The sequence below is a fragment of the Macadamia integrifolia genome, unplaced genomic scaffold, assembly GCF_013358625.1.
Source record: "Macadamia integrifolia cultivar HAES 741 unplaced genomic scaffold, SCU_Mint_v3 scaffold1082, whole genome shotgun sequence".
NCBI lineage: Eukaryota > Viridiplantae > Streptophyta > Magnoliopsida > Proteales > Proteaceae > Macadamia > Macadamia integrifolia.
In genome coordinates this window covers 78,491-97,475 of record NW_024868080.1, presented here as the reverse complement: position 1 = coordinate 97,475, position 18,985 = coordinate 78,491, and the positions used below count along the sequence as shown (strand labels likewise).

The 18,985-nt window shown below is 39.6% G+C and overlaps 1 long non-coding RNA gene and 1 pseudogene across 1 annotated transcript; both read left to right on the top strand.

Annotated features, from left to right (window-relative positions):
• LOC122062673 overlaps positions 1-2,245 on the top strand; it is a 32,987-nt pseudogene extending 30,742 nt beyond the window's left edge.
• A 3,360-nt stretch (positions 2,246-5,605) lies between these two features.
• On the top strand, positions 5,606-13,070 carry LOC122062674. Its single transcript, XR_006135055.1, has 3 exons — positions 5,606-5,681; positions 6,512-6,580; positions 12,923-13,070. It is a non-coding gene; the product is annotated as an uncharacterized LOC122062674 (long non-coding RNA).
• The last annotated feature ends 5,915 nt before the right edge of the window (positions 13,071-18,985 follow it).

Here is an 18,985-nt window from a genome sequence, read left to right as displayed (position 1 = left end):
TTTTTTTTAAACCTGAATATTACCTAGGAACTAGGGAAGCTCCTAGGGTTATATTAAAGATGAAACTAATAAAGAAATTACAAGGGGACATGACATGCCTTATGCTAACCCGAGAGAGACAATTCACTCTATCACTCATAAAACCGCCACCATGGAAAATCTAATTTATTGTAGGCTCGCATGCAAAACTAGCTAACGGGCTGCTCTATTGTTTTCCCAAATGAAAATAAGACTTCGGCTCTTAGGGAATTACAGAGGTTGATTACTTCCTAAAACCAATACCAGCAACTCCACAAAATATAGGATTTTTGGGGCTACAAAATCAAGGAGAAGTCAGAATTAATATAAAAATAAGAGAGACTAAAATCCTCACATAATCTCAAGCCATGTCTAAGGGCTCTCAACTCAGCCACTAAATTTGTATATACCCCATAAAAATTAGAGAATGCTACAAGAACATTCCTATTTATGTTTCTATTAGTGTGTCCCCCACCAAAAATACCCAGATTCCCCTTGCATCATCCACATTCAGTTTTACAGTATTAAAGGGGGGGCATCGGTAAATAAGAACGAGAGCCTTAACCTGACTAATAGGAGGATTGGAAATAAATACAAGTAAAATAAAGTCATTTCTCAAAGAAATGAATTTAGAGAATTTAGTGGCATAAGTGATCTCACAATCTTTAATCCTCTCAATGATGGTAGCTACGACATGAGACCCTTCACCATCTCTTCTACTATTCCTTTCCCACCATAACTCCCAAACAATAAATTTTGGCAGTATGGTTGTGATGTACTCGAAAATACTCCTGACACCAACATATCGTCGATGAAGAATTTTGGTACTAAGCTCCTAAGTTGGAATAGAATTCTCATTAACAAGTATATTGAGTCTTTGGCTTATTTTAAACTAATGGGGAAATGCAACTCATTGGGCATGGAAGAGTTTGTAAATATTGTTGAAGAGAGAGAGAGAGAGAGAGAGGTGAACATGGGGTTTTTAGGGTCTCTTCCACAAAAAAAAAAAGTGATGCAAATGCAAACATCGTGAACATGGGCATAGGAATAGGTATTGGATATGGTATCAGTTTTGGCTGACACCTATTCTGACCAGCCCAGTATAAGTATTAGGCTGTAACTATTTGGATTTGTCCAATATAAGGGTTTCAATCTGGGAACAAAATCAGGAATTGTCCCGCTAAATATCGGAATCATACCAATAAAGAATTCTAGTACTGAGCTCCCCCTATGGGAAACTTGTTGGTGGCTGTTGATACTGATTCTAGTGTGGTGGAGGCTGCAAGTGGAGTAAGAGATTTTGGAGTGGAACGGTGGCTAGCTGATCCTATTGTGGTAGGAGACTCATCTATTTCCATGTGGCTTCTATACTCAATACCCTTTTGGAAAGGAGGTAGGAGAGGACATGGAGGTAGAGAGGGATCTTGAGGGTACTCAATCTAACCATGTAGCGGCTGAGTTGGAGAATGCGGCTAGATGTACTTTACCTAGGTGGAAGGGAGACCTGCTTTTCTAGTGATTGATAGTCTGCCTTCTGCAGTTAAAGATGGGGCATTTATATGGCTTAAAATTACGCAATGGCCATATTATCGGCAGCTAGACAAGCTTCACTTTACCTTGCTAGGCAGAGTGAATTTTTAGATCAATACCAATGGAGTTTCTACGCTCTTTCATTAGGGACAATTGGAATTTGGAGAAATCTATGGAGCTGAGATCTCGAGTAAGTAGTATATTATGTTTAAGTTCTAAATTGAAGCTTATATGACAATGATCTAGAAGAGGGGACCGGTGAGGGTGGAGGATTAACTAATTTGCTTTTAGCAATGGAGGTAAGACTTTTATATTTCACAAAAGGACATAACTCAAAGGCTGACATGGATTTGTTTCTCTGACCTTCCCTAGGAATATTGGGATGAGGAGATCATTCTCTCGATGGCAAAAGTTGTGGGTCATCTGGTGGCTAATGATCAAAAGACCAGGGACTCAATGTATGAACCACTTTGTATGCGTGTGTGCGGATATTGATGATTCTGTGCGAAGGGTGGAGGAATTTTATGTGGAATGGGAGCAACCTGGTTTATCAGAATCCTTTGTGTTCAAACAACAAGTGGTGTTTGAAAATCCACCTTCTCGGTGCGCTAATTGCAGTCGTTATGGTCATAGGGTGGATACCTGCTCAATGAAGGAGAAGGTGATGGAGATGATGGAGGAGCAAAGACGCAAGTGACCCATTCACCCTTGTCGGCGACAAGAGTGGCGGCCGGTGATCACTCCTAAGCGGAAAAGGAGTCTTGTGAACTCAAGCACAGCTAGCGAGATCCTCATCACTCAAAATCAGAATGTTTCCTCTTTGGGAAAGCATGATTTTATGCATCCTACATATGTGGGAAAAGTCTCTCTGATGCAATCTCTCTCATGGGATTGATTGAATTTAAGGATTGGAAGAATACTTGCTTTTGTCGACAAGAACCAATCTCGGATAGAATGACCTATGACTAGTAATTTGAGGATAACTCTCTACTCTGATATCAATTTAGGATGATTCAAATTGAGCATCAAAGACAAGAGGCAGAAATACAACTGTTGTGAAATAGAAAATATAGAGATTTTGGGTGAAAGATAGCTTAAAATGACCATAAAGATACTGTACTTACAAAGATCCAACTTTGGAAACGTCAATAGCTCAAAGAGTCAACTTTTCTAGGTTGGATCTTTGAGAGATTGTGACTTAAATTCTTCAAAGTTGAAGGCTCAGCTCTTCTCTCTTCTAGTTTGATTGAAAGCCCAATCTCTTCAAGGAATGGAGAAACTTAATTTGGTTTCATAAGAGGAGCTCTTCTCTCTTCTAGTTTGATTGAAAGCCCAATCTCTTCAAGGAGTGGAAAACTTAACTTGGTTTCATAAGAGGAACTCTGCAAGGTTCGCAAGAATCAACTTTGAATTTTTTTTTTAATTCAATTATATATATATATACAACTCAAAATTTTTTCTCCATATATAGGACTACAATATTTACCTAGGAGACTACAATATCTTTCAAACTTTCAAGTTATGACATGGACCAATAAAAAAATATATAGGGAAATAAAACTCAATAGAAATCTAGAAATAAGAAAAGTTGTTGAGGTCTTCCATTTGTTGAAGTCTCCCATACCTTGATGCAAAAGTTGAGATCTCTAATACCTTGATGCAAGACTCAATAGTTTGATTCTTGTTTCAAGATGAGTAGCGACTTCCAAGTAGTTTTTTTTTTTTTTGCAGTTTTCAAGGAAAGAGAAGTTTCTTGACATCGGGAAGAGCAAGAGGAACTTAAAGGAATCTCTTAGGGACTCCCAATGATGAATTTGGCTAAGGGTGTGGGCCAACTTCTTTATTGCTTGGTTTCTTCATGGCCTTTGTTCAAGTGGGTCAAATAGGCTATACGGTATTAGGCCTTGACTTGATGGGCTTGGGCCTACATCACGCTCCTACAAATCAGGCCTTTTTCTTGATTTGGTAGCTAGAGAGGTGGAATCAAGTGTGGGAGGGTCATGTGAGAGTCAATCTAACATTGGGAACCATGAAGTGTCTTCTATGCATGCCAACTTGGCAATGGGTCCAATTCATGATGAAGGAGGGGAATGTGAATGCTCAAACGCATATCCAATGTATGATGACTGAAGTTGCATGCACTAAAAATGGAAGAACAATGGTGGTCCACTATGATCTTGAGGATCAAGCTGACACTCAATCATAGGAGGGGTTTACTCAAGTGTGCCGCCATAGTGGGTCTCCTAGTCAAACCTCTATTTCAGCCCTTCGTCGTAGTGCAAGGGTTTAGAAAGTGACTAATGTGGATCAGTCCTTGTAGGGAAAGGGTTCCTCCCGCCTTGGGCAATCTTCTTCCTCAGTATAATTTATGAGAATTTTATTCTGGAACGTTAAAGGAATCTAGAATACACGCAGAAAAGACTCTTTACAAGGAAAGGGTTCCTCCGGCCGCCTTGGGCAATCTTCTTCCTCTGTATAATTTATGAGGATTTTATTCTGGAACGTTAGAGGTATCTAGAATAAACGCACAAAAGACTCTTTGTGTAACTTGATCAGGTCTTACAATGCTATGATGGTTTGTTTTGCTGAACCACCAGTAGATACAAGAGAATCTCATCGTTGGGTTGCTCTGTGGAGCACCACTCAATTTTAAGAACTGACAGAGTGCCAAATATATGGGTGCTATGGAAGGAGGAAATTATAAGACCAGTTGTGCCTTTGTCTTCAAATCAACGGTTGACTCTAAAAGTGGAGGTCAACAATATATTTCTTTTAAGGTGGAGAGAAGGTAATTACGGGAAGATCTTTGCTCTATTGCGGGTTTTGCAGTTCCATGGATGGTATTGGATGATTTCAACTCTACTCTTTTCTCTCATGAAAAAAGAGGACCTGGCCAATTTAGTACCACCTCAGCTAATGAGTTTGTAGCTATGTCGGACACGACATCTTCGATCACTATCCTTGGCTCGTTCTTTCGTTTGTGCTGGAGTATTACAGGTCCTGAAGTCTGATATTCAGAACATTTCCTTATAAGGTATCATCACCAGAGGTATTATTCAAAAATTTTACCCTAATTCCTAAGGTGACGGGTGAAGTAAAGGAGGGAGAGTTTAGAATGATTTGGCTTGGAAATTTCTTTTTCAAAATTATCCCAAAAATTGTTAATATGAGATTGTCTACTTTGTTTCCAACGTTGAATTCAGAGGAATAAGGGGTGTTTTCTAGAAAGGTAAAATCATATCTTCAAATATATGTGTATGGCATCAAAGCTAGCAAATTTGATGCATTCCAAGACATTTACGGTGGTTTGGCACTCAAGTTTGATATTCAAAAAACATATGACATGATTGACTAGAGCTTCTTGTTTGATGTGATGCTGAAATTTGGTTTCTCCCAAATCCTAATTGATTGAATTCATTAGATCTAATTTCAATGAGACTATCGGTTTTAATAAATGGTGGACCAATGGGTTTCTTTGGGGTGGAGCGTGGCCTTCGTCAAGGTGACCCGATGTCTCCAATATTATTCATTATTGCAAAAGAGGTGCCCTATTGTTGTTACACCCGTGCCCAAAATCCTGACCAAATTTAAACTTTTGGACATAGGTAATGCAACCCGGGTGACAACCACTAGTAACTTGTGGATTTGCCCGAGCTTTAATAGTAAAATACACCAAGGGGTGGGGTTCACATACTGGAAACACCTTAGAAAGGACCCGTTCAACTTAAATATCCATTTCCACACAAAGGGACCAATTCGGCTTTCATCAGTGAAAACCTCCGGTGAGTTATACCAGTCAAAATCAGGTTATTTGGCTATGGGGCCCGACCCCTCACACCTAGGTAACTCAAACTCAATCCCAATAGTTGGGACAACATATTGGGGAATAAATCAACATATCCGGACACCCCGAGGTGGGCCCGTTAGTGCCAAATGACGAAATAACCCGGTAATGAGTGAAAACCCATTTTTTCTCAAACAACCGTTAGTTAACTTAAGTGACTATAAATGGAGACTCTTTTCCCATTTCTTTCATTCCTACCAAGTTAAAAGCAAGGGAAGGGAGAAAAGAGAAGAAGAAGAAGAAGAAGAAGAAGAAGAAGGGAGGAGCAAGGATTTTCCTACCAAGTAAGGTAAGATGTTTTCTCTCTACTCGTCTTCACACACACACACACACACATCTCTCTCTCCCTTCCATTTTCACTTTCTATTGAACTATTGAAGAATCGCCCCAACCAAATCTCCCTACCCACATGCCCTATGTACGAATTGGTTGGGGATTCGGTGTGGGGGACTAACTAGCATGTTTTTCTCTCACTTTGGATGCATAAACCTCTTCCATTGGAAACTTCATAAAAAAAAAAACCCCAATTTGAGCAACACAAAACCTAGAAATGGAAAAATTTACTAAAACCCACATTACCACTTGTCAAAACTACAAATTGGGAGAGCGGTTTAGTGTAAGAGACCTATCCTAACAAGATTGATGGATCAATTTGAGTCCATGAGCCCTCCCTAGTGAAATCCCCAATTTGGGTAACAAAAACCCTAGAAAAGGTGGGTTTTACCTAAACCCTCCATACCCCACCATTCAAACCACAAATTGGGTTGGGGAAAATGAAATTAAATACATGTATAGTGGATTGGGGTGACCACATAAGCCATTGGTGGTCACCACATACACCCTCAACTGAAATCCCCAAATTTAGCTTAGTCGCGACTGAAAGTTTAGGGAATTGGGATACACTGTCTAAACCTATCTTAATTAAACCATTAATTACACTTAATCTAAGCTAATTAAGGTGGTGAACATCCCCCACATATAAATTATCCCTATAGTCATAAAACCCTCAATTTGAGAACGATTTCAAGGAAAGAAAAATAGGAAATGAGGCTAGAACATATGCCTAGGGACTCATTTCTCTATGAGTGATTTATTTCTTAAAATTCTTATGTATTCTAGGAGTAGAACCAAGAGGTGATGAGACACGGTGCAAGGCCATCGGCGGTCCATCATCACTTAGGACTCGAGGTGAGGGGATTTTGTATTCTTTTATGGAATGCTTGTATCATAATGCATATGTGAAATTATGTCATTTTGCATATTATTATCTTGTTCCTTGTGAAAAGCGTTGATGTGGCATGAGAATGTGGATTATAGTTGTGCATGTGTGTGTGTGTGTGGCTGGGGTGCAGGGTGGCCAATGGTTGGTACTGACGGTATTGCATGCTCAGGGTGAGTGTGTGTGTGTGTGACTAGGGTGCAGGGTGGCCAACGGTTGGTGCCAACGACACTGCATGCTCAGGGTGAGAGTGTGTGTGTGTGTGATTGAAATGTGTTATGGTATATTAGAATGCATTGGGCTAGGAAAAATAACCCAGGGCGCAACTTGTCTGAGGTTATGGGAGATTCTGGTTACCGAGGTTGTGGGAGATTCCGGTATTGCATGCCCATGAACTGAGACCATATGTGGTCATGCTTGTGGGTGCAACATGGCCGAGGTTATGAGCCATTCCGGTTACTGAGGTTTTGGGAGATTCTAGTATTGCATTTCCAAGTATGAACACTTTGTGATTGTCATGTGAAATGAATCAAGCAAGATCATATTCAGCTAGGAAAATAACCCGGGTGCAGCATGCCCGAGGTTATGGGCAATTCCGGTTATCGAAGTTGTGGGAGATTCTAGTACTGCTACCTATAAACTAAGAGAGTGTATGGTCATGCTCATGAGTGCAACATGGCCGAGGTTGTGGGTCATTTCGGTTACTGAGGTTGTGGGTCATTCTGGTATTGTACTCTCAAGTTTGATCACACTTTGGACCTATAATTTGTTATTTAGGATTGTTTGATAATAATTGGATCATGTCATTGCATTCATATAATTTCATTCATATTGATGTGGTTGGGCATGGATATTTATATTATTGCATTTTCTTGGATTGTCATGATGCCTTGTGTATCTGTGTGTTACCCGTCATTGGGCTTCATGGAAGCTCACCCCCATTGTTGCCCTATTTTTTTTAGATATTGATTCAGGTAATCTTATGAAAATTGTGACTGAGGATCCGCTTCATGGGTGTGTGTGTGTGATGATTGTGCATTTGAAGCATGTTAAAGATGGGAGTATCATCTTCTATTTTTGATTCTTTTTATCCTTAGCAGATGTAGCCTTATGGGGCATAACTGTATTTATGATCCAAATGTGAAAACATTCTTTTGTGTAAATACGGTAAATATCAATAGAAATCATTAGTTGATATATTTTATTTATATGATAAGTATGTGATCTTAGATTCATTTCCTAATCTTATGAACTTAAAGTACTGCATCGTGGATCCTGGATGGATTGTGAACACGTGTGCGTGTCTATATCACCAGACTTCAGGTAAGTGGAGGCGAGGTGTGACAATTGCAGCTTGCAATCGCTTAAGCTAAGAGGGAAAATTCGGTCCCTTCTAGGTCCAAGGAATGTAGTCACCCCAACCCATTTACTTTATGCTGATGATATATTCATTTTCATCAATGCAGAATTAAGGGGTGTGAAGTATCTCAAGAGTTTCCTAGATAGATATTAGGCTTATTCAGGACAAGTCATCAATATAGAGAAAAAAAACTCTACTTGAGAAGAATTTATTTTCTATGAAAAAGGCGAATGAAGATAGTTATTGATATCCTAGAGTGCAGGTTCCCAACAAAGTACTTGGGTGTGAAATTTTTCAAAGGAATAGTAAAGAAGGACCTCATTATGCCGTTGATTGAAAAATTCAAGGCTCTTTTGGCAGATTGGAAGAGTAAAATGTTATCCATGGTGGGTTGTGTGGAACTTGTTAAATCGGTGATGGGAAGTATTCCCATTCATAATTTTTTGATTTATCCAAAGGAGGTGATTTCCCAAACGGAAGGATGGACCCGCAACTTCATTTGGACGGGTGACTCAGAGGCAATAAGGACTATTGCAGTTAGATGGGAAAAAGTGTGTAGACCGAAGGCAGAAGGAGGCTTGGGGATTTGCAGACTAAAGGATATTACTTTGGTGTGTATGCTTCGTAAATTCACTTGGTTTGTGAAGAATGTAAATCCTAAGCAATTGCTTTCCTAAGATGACGATTTTTATCAACATCTGGTGCTCCCAAAAAATCGTCTATGTGCTCCTCTATTTGGGTAGGGGTTAGGAAAGTTTGGGATCTTGTATAATATAATGAGAGATTGGTGGTTGGAGATGGCTTTGACATATCTAGTCAGATCGGTGGATTCTAGAGACCAAGATCAAAGAGGCAATTACTATTCCAGTTGTTCATCGTCTTGAGGCTAAGGTTACAGATTTCATATGTGATGGGAAATGGGAGCTCCTTCAAATTGAATTCCCTCAGTTACGTCAAATATGTCCCATGATTAGGAATATGCCTCTCCCTTCTATTCCACAGCAGGATAGTAGGGTTTGGTCCCTAACACAATCAGGTTGCTTCTCTATTAAATCGGATTGGGAAGGGATTCGGTCGCAAAAGGGTCCCGCCCCATAGTACTCTATGATACGGGTGAAAGGAATTTCTCCTTGTTGTTGGGTGGCAAGTGGTCCATGAGAGGCTCTCTACAGATGAACAGGTTATGGAATGCAAGGTGTCACTTGTTTCTGCTCATTATGCCATATTGAATCTGAATCCCTTAGTCATATTATTTTGCATTGTAGATTCTCTAAAAGTATATGGGTGGATATCATTAAGGTATTTGAATTGAGTTGGCAAGGGTTCCCATCTATTTATGAACTGTTCTCATGGTGGAAAAGAAGGCATCCTCTTCACCTCTTAAGTAGTTCTGGTGTACTTCTCTGATCTAGTGGATTTTATCAAATCTGGCTTGAAAGAAATCGAAGACGTTTCGAGAACTGTTGTAGACCACCGAACTTGGTGGTTAAGGCAGTGTTTGAAAATCTCAATGGCCTATCATGTATCAACTTAGTGGGTGTTAAAACTATGAAAGACTTATAGATCTTAGCCTCTTTAAAGTTTCATACATCCTCCAAACAAGCAGTCCTAGAAGTTACAATGATCCGTTTACCAATCAAGGTCTTTACTTTACATTCACAACTTTAGTGAAACTAATATTAAAAAAAAAGTTACCAAAAAATAATAATAATAATAATAATAATAATAATAATAAATCATGAATAATACATAAAAAACCATCCATCTTGTGAGCCCAAATTTAACACCTCCACTAGTTCTTTAAAGTTGACCCAAATCTCTACATATTTGCTCCCTTTGATCATTGCCTGCTACAAATCTTGCAAGATTCCTCTAGTCTTTGGTATCAATATATTTCTTGAAAAGCCATAGCTCACATAAGTAGAAACAAATCGAGTAATGAATAAACACAGATGCCCAACTAGCATCATGGGTAACTTTGTTAACATTTCCATCATAGATAATGGAACATATTAAAAAAAAAAACCTTTATTCCAGAAAATTATAAAGAAATATATGGTGATCGCCAAGATTAATAAAATATTATATAATTTATCAAACTTAGACATATTATTATAAATAATAAAGGACTCAACCCAAGCCATCAAAGAAGGATATTGAAGGTACTCTATGTATAAACTTAGTGGCCTAACAAACTAGGTGTTTTAGAAATAGGGCAATAGAATGCTATATACATGCTAGTGCACGGGCTAATGGAAGTGTGTGTGGAGTATCTTTAGCTCAGGGTAGCGTGGTCTTTTTTTCACCCATTGTGTCTAATGGGTAACATTCTATCCTAGAAATATTTGAAGAAAGAAAGAGATGACAATATTACAGACTCAATCTCACAATTTGTTACACCCGTGCCTTGACTTGGTCTAATTTGAATTGTTGTATAGGTCTTAGACCGGAGATCGGAAGCACAACCGAGTTTTGGCTCACGGCCACCCATTGCCGAAGGGGGAGAGATGACCCCAAGTGTTCGTGCATCACATGCCAGTCTAACTAGAGGGGATTCGTACCTTCTAATCCCAGACGGTAAGTGACCCGACTCCTCAAATATGGATCCTGGCATATACTGGAGTTACCGAAAGACCCTGAGTATGGCCGAGGGCAACCACCCATGCAAGACCAGCTATTGGACAGCAAGCAGTCAAGATAACAAGTTGTCTTGAGCACCGAAAATAAGCCACCGGATCCACTGGGCTTGAATCCGGTGGGCTGTTTTCGGTGAGCCTAATAGGTTGCTATCAAGATGTCAATACCCGTGGGTCCCGCCACTCGCGTCATAAACAGTCTTGGATGATTCCAAATCATCTCCCACATTTTTCTCATGAGGTGAAGGCCTTTTGGACCTAAGTGGTCGGGTTCTCAGGCTCTGAAAGTCATAATAACCCGATCGACTCTATTAGGGTCCAACCAAACAGACCCTAAGGTCCAAAAAAATTAACATTTAAGTAAGAAATGAGGAATGAATTCCTTATTTCTCTTGTGTCCAACGTAAGGGAGGAGAGAAAGAGGAGAGAAAGGAAGAAGAAGAAGAGGAAGAAGAAGGAAGAAGGATTACCTTGGTGTCGGCTGCCGCCTAGTTGCCGGAATCGTTGCCGGAGGTAAGTACACTCCCTTCCACCATTCTCTCTCTTCATTTTGACCTAGAAAAAGCTAATTTTGGATGGAATCTTAGTGTACAAATCATGTGGATGTCATGGAATGCGTATTCTACCCTCCTAGTGTTGTTGTCGAGCTCGAACCAAGTCCGGTGAGCTCTGGCAACAAGTATTGCCAAATGACCAACTAGGGTTTCGATCATTCAATCAATTTATCTCCTAAATGGCTCAGTGAAATTGAGATTTTATTAGATTAGAATGATGCTAGGGCCATTCTCTAAAAACTCGACGGAACAAATCCCGATGATTGGGCCCGAGCCGAAAAACCCCAAAATGGCTGAACACTCATGTACCACCACCGAAAGCAAGCCACCGAAAACATTGGACCTGCTTCTGGTGGCATATTTCTGGTGAACCTCAAAGCCTTAGGAGCTCTTTGTCTGTTCCACTAGAAATAGGATTGATATTTCCGGTGGAAATTCCCTGTTTCTAGTGGGTGTTTCCAGTGACATTACTATCACTGATGGATTTTTTCTATACCCTTTGGGGGTGATCCATGTGGGTCCCTCCTGATGTTCCAGATGTGTATTGATGTTTGGTTCCCTTTGTGCCTAGAACAATGACGCACATGAACCCCGAAGTCAAAATTGAGTTGATCGACCGGTGGCCATACTTAAACCCTAGCACACTTGAACAAAAACCAGGTGAGGGATGGACTATGTTTATTCTTGGGATGTTTATTATTATTAAATTACGCACATGCTTAGAATTATATGTTTAATTGTAATTGCTCAAATACGACGATGATATATTACATTTGGCGTTTTACGATTATAATATGAATTGTATGGAGATGTATAACAAGATCCAGTGTGGCCGAGGTGGTACCGGTACCCTTATCGCCGTGTGTATGGTTGTGTGTGTGAGACAGAATCCAGTGTGGCCGAGGTGGTACCGGTGCTGTGATTGTCGTATGTATGTTGTGCATTAGAGTTAGTTGTAGTCGCTGGTTACACTTTATGGCCAAGGTCTCGTTGGTATCGTGTACCCCAGGGCTGCATTTGAAAATGGATACGCTTCATGACCGATGATTGGTATTGGTGTCACATAGTCCGTACTCAACTATGATATGTATGCTAGGTTAGGCAACGGTCTCAGGTATCAGGTCTCGTTGATATTGTGTACCCGGGACTGTATTTGGAGATGGTTACACTTTGTGGTCGAGGTCTTGCCAGTATCGTGTAATCCATACTACTATATCATTATAAAGGTATATAGCATATATGTGGTTAGGTATCACTCCTTATGCTACAAACCCTTGCCAACAGGGGTTGAGGTGTTGGATAATCCATTATCGTATGTTCAATGTGTCTTTTCAGAATGCCACACCCACAGTATGATGTGTTTGTTGCTAGAGGCGGGAAGCTATCTGGCATGGCTGATGTGTTACCGATGCTGTGACTGCCAGGAGGGGGTTATCAGTGGTTTGCTGGGTGACCCATGGATGCATACGGGGACTGGCAGGCTTTTATTCACGGCTAGGGTTTATATCCTTGTGTAGTCGATGGCGGTCCCAAGACGAAGGATACAACCTAATGTGCCGTTGTAGCATTTTACCAGACTTAGTTGTATTGTTAGGTGGATAATAAATAAATGAACTGCATCACGAGCATCATGGACTATGTGTTTAATTTTCACTATCACGCATCATAAATTATTATTACTATTGTCTTGCTTAGATGTGCTTGACCCCACCCCTCATTGAGTGAGTTAGAAAGCTCACCCCACGTATGCACACTTTTTAGATGATGATGCAGGTACCGTGGTGCCTATGGTGTATGACCCAGTATCTTCTGGGTCAGAGTATGGTGTGAGTGACTGGTGGATGCCAGAAGTGAGGGAGCACGATCAAGACTGTGCTTGCAACCACTATGCTTACGCCACGCCGTGAGATTGTACATCATGCTTTGATACTTTTAGGTATAACTATAGATTTTATATTTTTTTGAGATTTATAATATATGTTATGGATGAATATAACAGAATAACTCGGTTATTGCTATTATATTATCATTAGACATTTCCCCATTTTAATTATGATTCCACTACTATACTCTGATTCCGCTATTTATTGTTGGTTTGTGATGTGAGATTGTGAAATGTTAAGGTACTGCTATCAGAGATCCTGGTAGGTTTGTAAGACAGATACGTGTCTTACTCACACCATCGGTATTCCTAATGAAAAGTTGGGTTAATTGAAAGTGGGGTCTGACACAATTACTAAAGGAACATGAGAGGTCAAAATGAATAAAATTCATCAATCCTTATTTAATATTCCACTTCACAACTCGAATTTATTTTTTTACATCACAAATCATTATATTCTGATGGATATAGCTATAGGAAGACTCCTTTCGCTGGCAGGGAGAGTGGAGCTGGTAAAGACTGTCATGAGTGGCATTCCGTTGCAAAATTTGTCTATTTATCTTTGGCCTACCTCGTCTATTGCTCAAATGGAACGATGGTTAGGAACTTTATCTGGAGCAGGGATGCAGATAACTCTAAATCAATTACAATAAAATGGGACAAGGTTTGCAAGCCAAAATGTGAAGGGGGTTTAGGCATTCGCCAATTAAGGGATGTCAACCTAACATTGATTGCAAAGCTCTGTTGGTGTATTCGCTCTGATTCCTTGGAATTTGCTTTGTTCCTTAGAAGAAGATTTATGACAAGCAAAGGCAGCCTAAAGAGGTATCCTCTTTCCTCATCTATTATTTCTGGTCTTACAGAAGTTTTGGGAGTTTGTTTCTGACTCTGAAAGGTGGATTGTTGGAGATGGATCCAACATCAAATTCTGGTATGACTGTTTGGCTGGTGCTACTCCTCTGTTGGACGATATTAATCCTCTTCAACCTATTGTTGGCAGCCCCTCGTCGCTAGTCTTTGAATTTTTAGTAGATGGTAATTGGAATATTCCTTTGTTTCAATTTATGTTTTCTCTTGAATCCTATGATCATGTTGCAAAGATTCCTATTCCATCTGTGGATGTGCCTGACAGTCGAATATGGTCCTTAACAGAATCAGGTAAGTTTTCTGTCTCTTCAACTTGGGAAAAGCTAAGAAACAAAAATCCAGCAAATGGTTGGTGGCGTATGATCTCGCAGAAAAAACTTCATCCAAGATTGTCTATTTTTGGATGGCGATTAGCACAAGGATGTCTTCCAACAGATGATTTGATCTCCATCAAAGCTGTCCCTTTTGTCTCTAGGTGTAGCCTTTATGGTAATCATGGGGAAAGTTTCAAGCATATTTTCTTGGAGTGTGAGTTCTCTGTGAATATTTGGATCTCTCTGCTGAGCTATTTTGATCAGAGATGGAGTGGTTTTCCTTCAATTGAAAACCTTTTCTCTTGGTGGAAGAGAAAATCAGTAGTTGTGCACTGTAATATGCTGTGGCTTCCTCTGGTTATTTTTGTTCTATTCCACATATGGGCAGAGAGAAATCGAAGAAGATTTGATGAGATTTCTATGACTGAATCCTAGATTCATAAATTAATTTTGAACGACCTCAGTGACTTTTCAGCAGTTCACCTAGTGCAAGTTAAATCAGTTGTAGATCTTCTCTTGACAAAAAAGCTGAACATATCCACCTCCCTGCCTCATTCTAGGAGTATTCAGAAATTACGTTGGGCGCCCCATCTAATGGATTTTTCAAGCTCAACATCGATGGATGTTCCCTTAGAAATCCAGGTCGTTCAGGATCCGGCGGTATTATCAGGGATGGGAGTGGATCCAATAGGATTTGCTTTGCTATATATGAGGGTGTTGGCTCCAATTTCATGGCTGAATTTGTAGCCTTTTTTAATGGTCTGAAATGTGAGGTTGGGAGAGGTTACAATAAATTATGGATTGAGTGTGACTCCCAATCAATAGTGACCTGCATAATAAATCACAAAATCCCTTGGTGTTTTCAGTAACAGTGGAGATTCTTCAGGCGTTACCTAAACAGTTCGGAAATGGGTGATAACTCACTGTTACAAAGAGATAAATTAAGCTACTGATAAATTGGCTAAACATGCTGCTACAAGTTGTTCCTCAAACACATGGGAAGTTGCTCTGAACTTTATTATTTTTTATCTGCAATGGGATTGCCAGAATAGGCCTAGATTTAGATTCATGTAATCTTTTGATTTCAATTTGCTTTGTTTTCTTTCTCTGCTAATGGCAATGCCGAAGGTGGAGTAAGTTCTCAAAGAGTTCTTTTTGTATCTCTCATTTTTTTACATAGTAATACACTTTTGCTGACCATTAACAAAAAAAAAAAAAAAAAAAAAAAAAGTATTCAGTTATATATTTTTCATTCATTTAATCAATAATTCATGTTTAAGCATCCAGTGTAATACCCCAACCCCATTAACCTCAGCACAATATTGTCCTTTTTGGCCCATGAGCCTTAAGGCTTAAAACACGTTGTGCCATGTTAAGGAAGCCAGAGATTATTAACTAGCCCAACAATCTCTCTCTAGGCGATGTGGGACTAAAATTTACATACACTCACCGATCTCCCAAAACTCTTGGTACTTGTCGTATTTTTTGTGGGGACTCCTCACCAATCTCCCAGGCAAGTCTGGTACTTGTTGTATTCTTGGATGTCATAATCTTTCCCCCTTTTGGCATAGCGTCCTCGCTATGGCCCCACACATTATCGGGTAGGTTTTGATACCATTTGTAATGTCCCGGCCATATTAACTTTGGCACAATAGTGTCCTCTTTGGCCCATAGGCCTCAAGGCTTTAAAACGTGTTGTACCATATTAAGGAAGCTAGAGGTTATCAACCAATCCAATAATCTCCCCTAGGAGATGTAGGACTAAAGTTTGTACACCCTCATTGATCTATCAAACACCCTAATACTTGCCATATTCTTAGTGAGGTTAAAAAATGTGGATCTGAAAGGGGCATGTTGAAATTTGGGAAAAATGTGAAGAAAACTGTTCTAGCATTTAGGGTTGTTTGGATATTAGAAATAACAATATGCTCATATCTTTTAAAATGGCTATCAAGTAATGCTATCTGGGAAACAATTGGCAAACCTTTTCTTTCATGAAAAGTGAGGGCTAAACGAACTGCTCCAAAATGAAGATGGGTGTATCCCTGTGCAATTCTAGTACTTGGTGATTCTTTCATCAAGAATACGACAAGTACCAGGGTGTTTGGAAGATAGGTGAGGGTATGCAAACTTTAGTTCCACATCATCTAAGGGTAGATTACTGGGCTAGTTGAGAACCTCTAGCCTCCTTAACATGGTACAATACATTTTAAAGCCTTGAGGCCCATGGGCCAAAGAGGACAATATTGTGCCAAGGTTAATGGGGTTGGGGCGTTACATCCAGGGACTTTTATATATAGTTCTTAGATTAACCAGTCCATAATTAGGTGTCAATATATCACATGCTCATGTTTCTACGATCTCAATCTATATTTACTAAAATGATACTACAAATCTCCATCAAAGTGGTTAAAAAAATTATAGTTGAACAAAAGTGAGGGTGGTCGAGTTTACGAGGTGAAGAGCAAGTGGAGCCACTTTCCCCTTTTAGGAAAAAAAAAAAGATTCCTAAATGGTTGAAGTCTATCTTGTCTTTACCACAAGTTATTTTCAAATTACCACATATACTTTGACGAAGGACAGAACCATTCCAACAAATATGAAGAATATGAAACAATTGGGGTCTTAAAACTTGCATGCACAATATTAGGAGAAATATTCCTACAAAAAAAAAATATTAGGAGAAATACCTAGCCTTCAGAATTCTAGACCAAAGAGCATCAGGTTGGGTTAACAACTGCCATGCTAATTTCCAAAATAGAGCCATATTGTGGGTCAAAGCACCTCGATATCCCAATCCTACCCTTAATTTTGAAGTGCGTAAGGATTTCAACAATACCAATGCCTAACCTTTAGCCTCTCCTCCCCCATATTTCTAGAAACAAGCACATGTAGAGTCAATTTTTTGGCAAACATTAATAGGAAAATGGAACCAAGATGTACAAAACTAGGGATAGAATTTAAAAAATATGTTTTTACTAACACAGATCTCCTAGCTTGAGATAGAAGAGATACCTTCCAAAGAACAAGTTTAAAACTCACTGTTATTAAGCACAATATCCCAACTCACATTTTCCCTCTTGAGGCCTAGATTCCGATTTTGATTTTTTCTGATTTTTCCCCTGCTGATGGCAATGCTGAAGGTGGGGGCTTAAAATCAGAATTCTTGGTGTAATTGTTCTTTTTCCCCCAGGAAACCTCGGTTGTGATTGGTGATCTTGACCGTCGAGGCTAGGATGTTAATGGAGATCAATCTCAACTTGTTGGTGATCCATTCCTTCTTGCAGAAACTCACTTAATTCCTAATGTTGTAACCTCTGCATTAGATACTGCTGTGGAGGAGATAAATCACCCTATGCTACCATTATCATATGCAGTGGCTGTTGGTAGTGATGTTGTTCTTGGGGATACTTCTAATGCTGCTACTATGGAGTCTTCTTCTTCCCTTCCTTCAATCGACAATCTTCCATTGCCGGTTAAGGTTGGAAATTTAACCAGTATCAGAATACCACAGAGTGCTTATTTGAGACAACTTGAAAAGAATAACTTTTCTCTTCTTGGGAGGATCAATTTTAGGAATATTTCCATGGACTCTCTCCATTCAATAATATCATCCTCCTGGTCTCTAAAGGAGGAAGTTGTTCTTAAATCTTTTGGTAAGGGATTTGTCCTTTTTCGGTTTAAATCTGAGGTGGATATGATGAACACATGGAAACGAGGTCCTATTAAAGTAGAGGGTCAGCTACTTCATTTTCAAGGATGGAGGCCTGAGTTTAAGGTTGAGGATGAAAATATCACGCATAGATTGGTTTGGGTGTGGTTTCCTAATATTCCTCAGGAATACTGGGATGAAGAAATCTTGCTTACTATAGCTAAAGCAGGTGGTAGACCAATTGCTATTGATCGGAGAACAAGAGACTCTCACTATGGGCATTTTTCTAGAATTTGCATAGACCTTGACAATTCGCTGCCTCGTATTGAAGAAATCTATGTTGAAAGGGAGCACGTTAATTCCAGGGATTTGTTTACTTTTAAACAAATTGTAGAGTATGAAACTCCTCCTACCAAGTGTCTTCTCTACAAACGGTTTGGTCACCAACCTGATGTTTGTCCTTTAAAGGTGAGTGTCAACAATGGCTCTAAGAAAGGGATACCTGGAGTTGACTATGTAGATCAAATACCAGTTCGTCAGAGATGAGAGTGGCGGCCCAAGGTTGTGCCGCTGGTGGTGATAGAGCCATCATGTTTGGAAGCTGAGGTGGATGGTGATATTTTTGAAAACTTACCTGAGCGGGACTCTCCACAAGGTCAGTTTCCTAATTCGTCTCCGACTAATTCTATTCCAGAGGGTGAAGATCGAATCTTTGTTGATTCCACGCAACCAATTTTAGAAGTTATTCAAACTTCTTTTGAAAACCAAATATCCTCTCCACTATTTAATAATATTCCTTTAATGGGTGATCCTTTGGTCTGTGGGGATATGGGAACGGTTATAGGCCTAAACCTGAATAAGGGTCTTAACCCGGGTAGTGATTTGGATGATGTTTACTCTTCTGATGCCTCTATTCAAGAGGATGTCCAATTAGAAGTTGTGCTGGGAGTTCAAGAGAAACCTACTGCTACTAAAACTGAGGTACGTTCTATGAACATTGCTGCTGTTGATAATGGAAGAACCTCAATTGTACACCATGACTTATCAATGCAACCTACGTTGGAGAAAAACTCTGATGCCCCTTTCACTATGGTCAAAAGGAAAAAAAA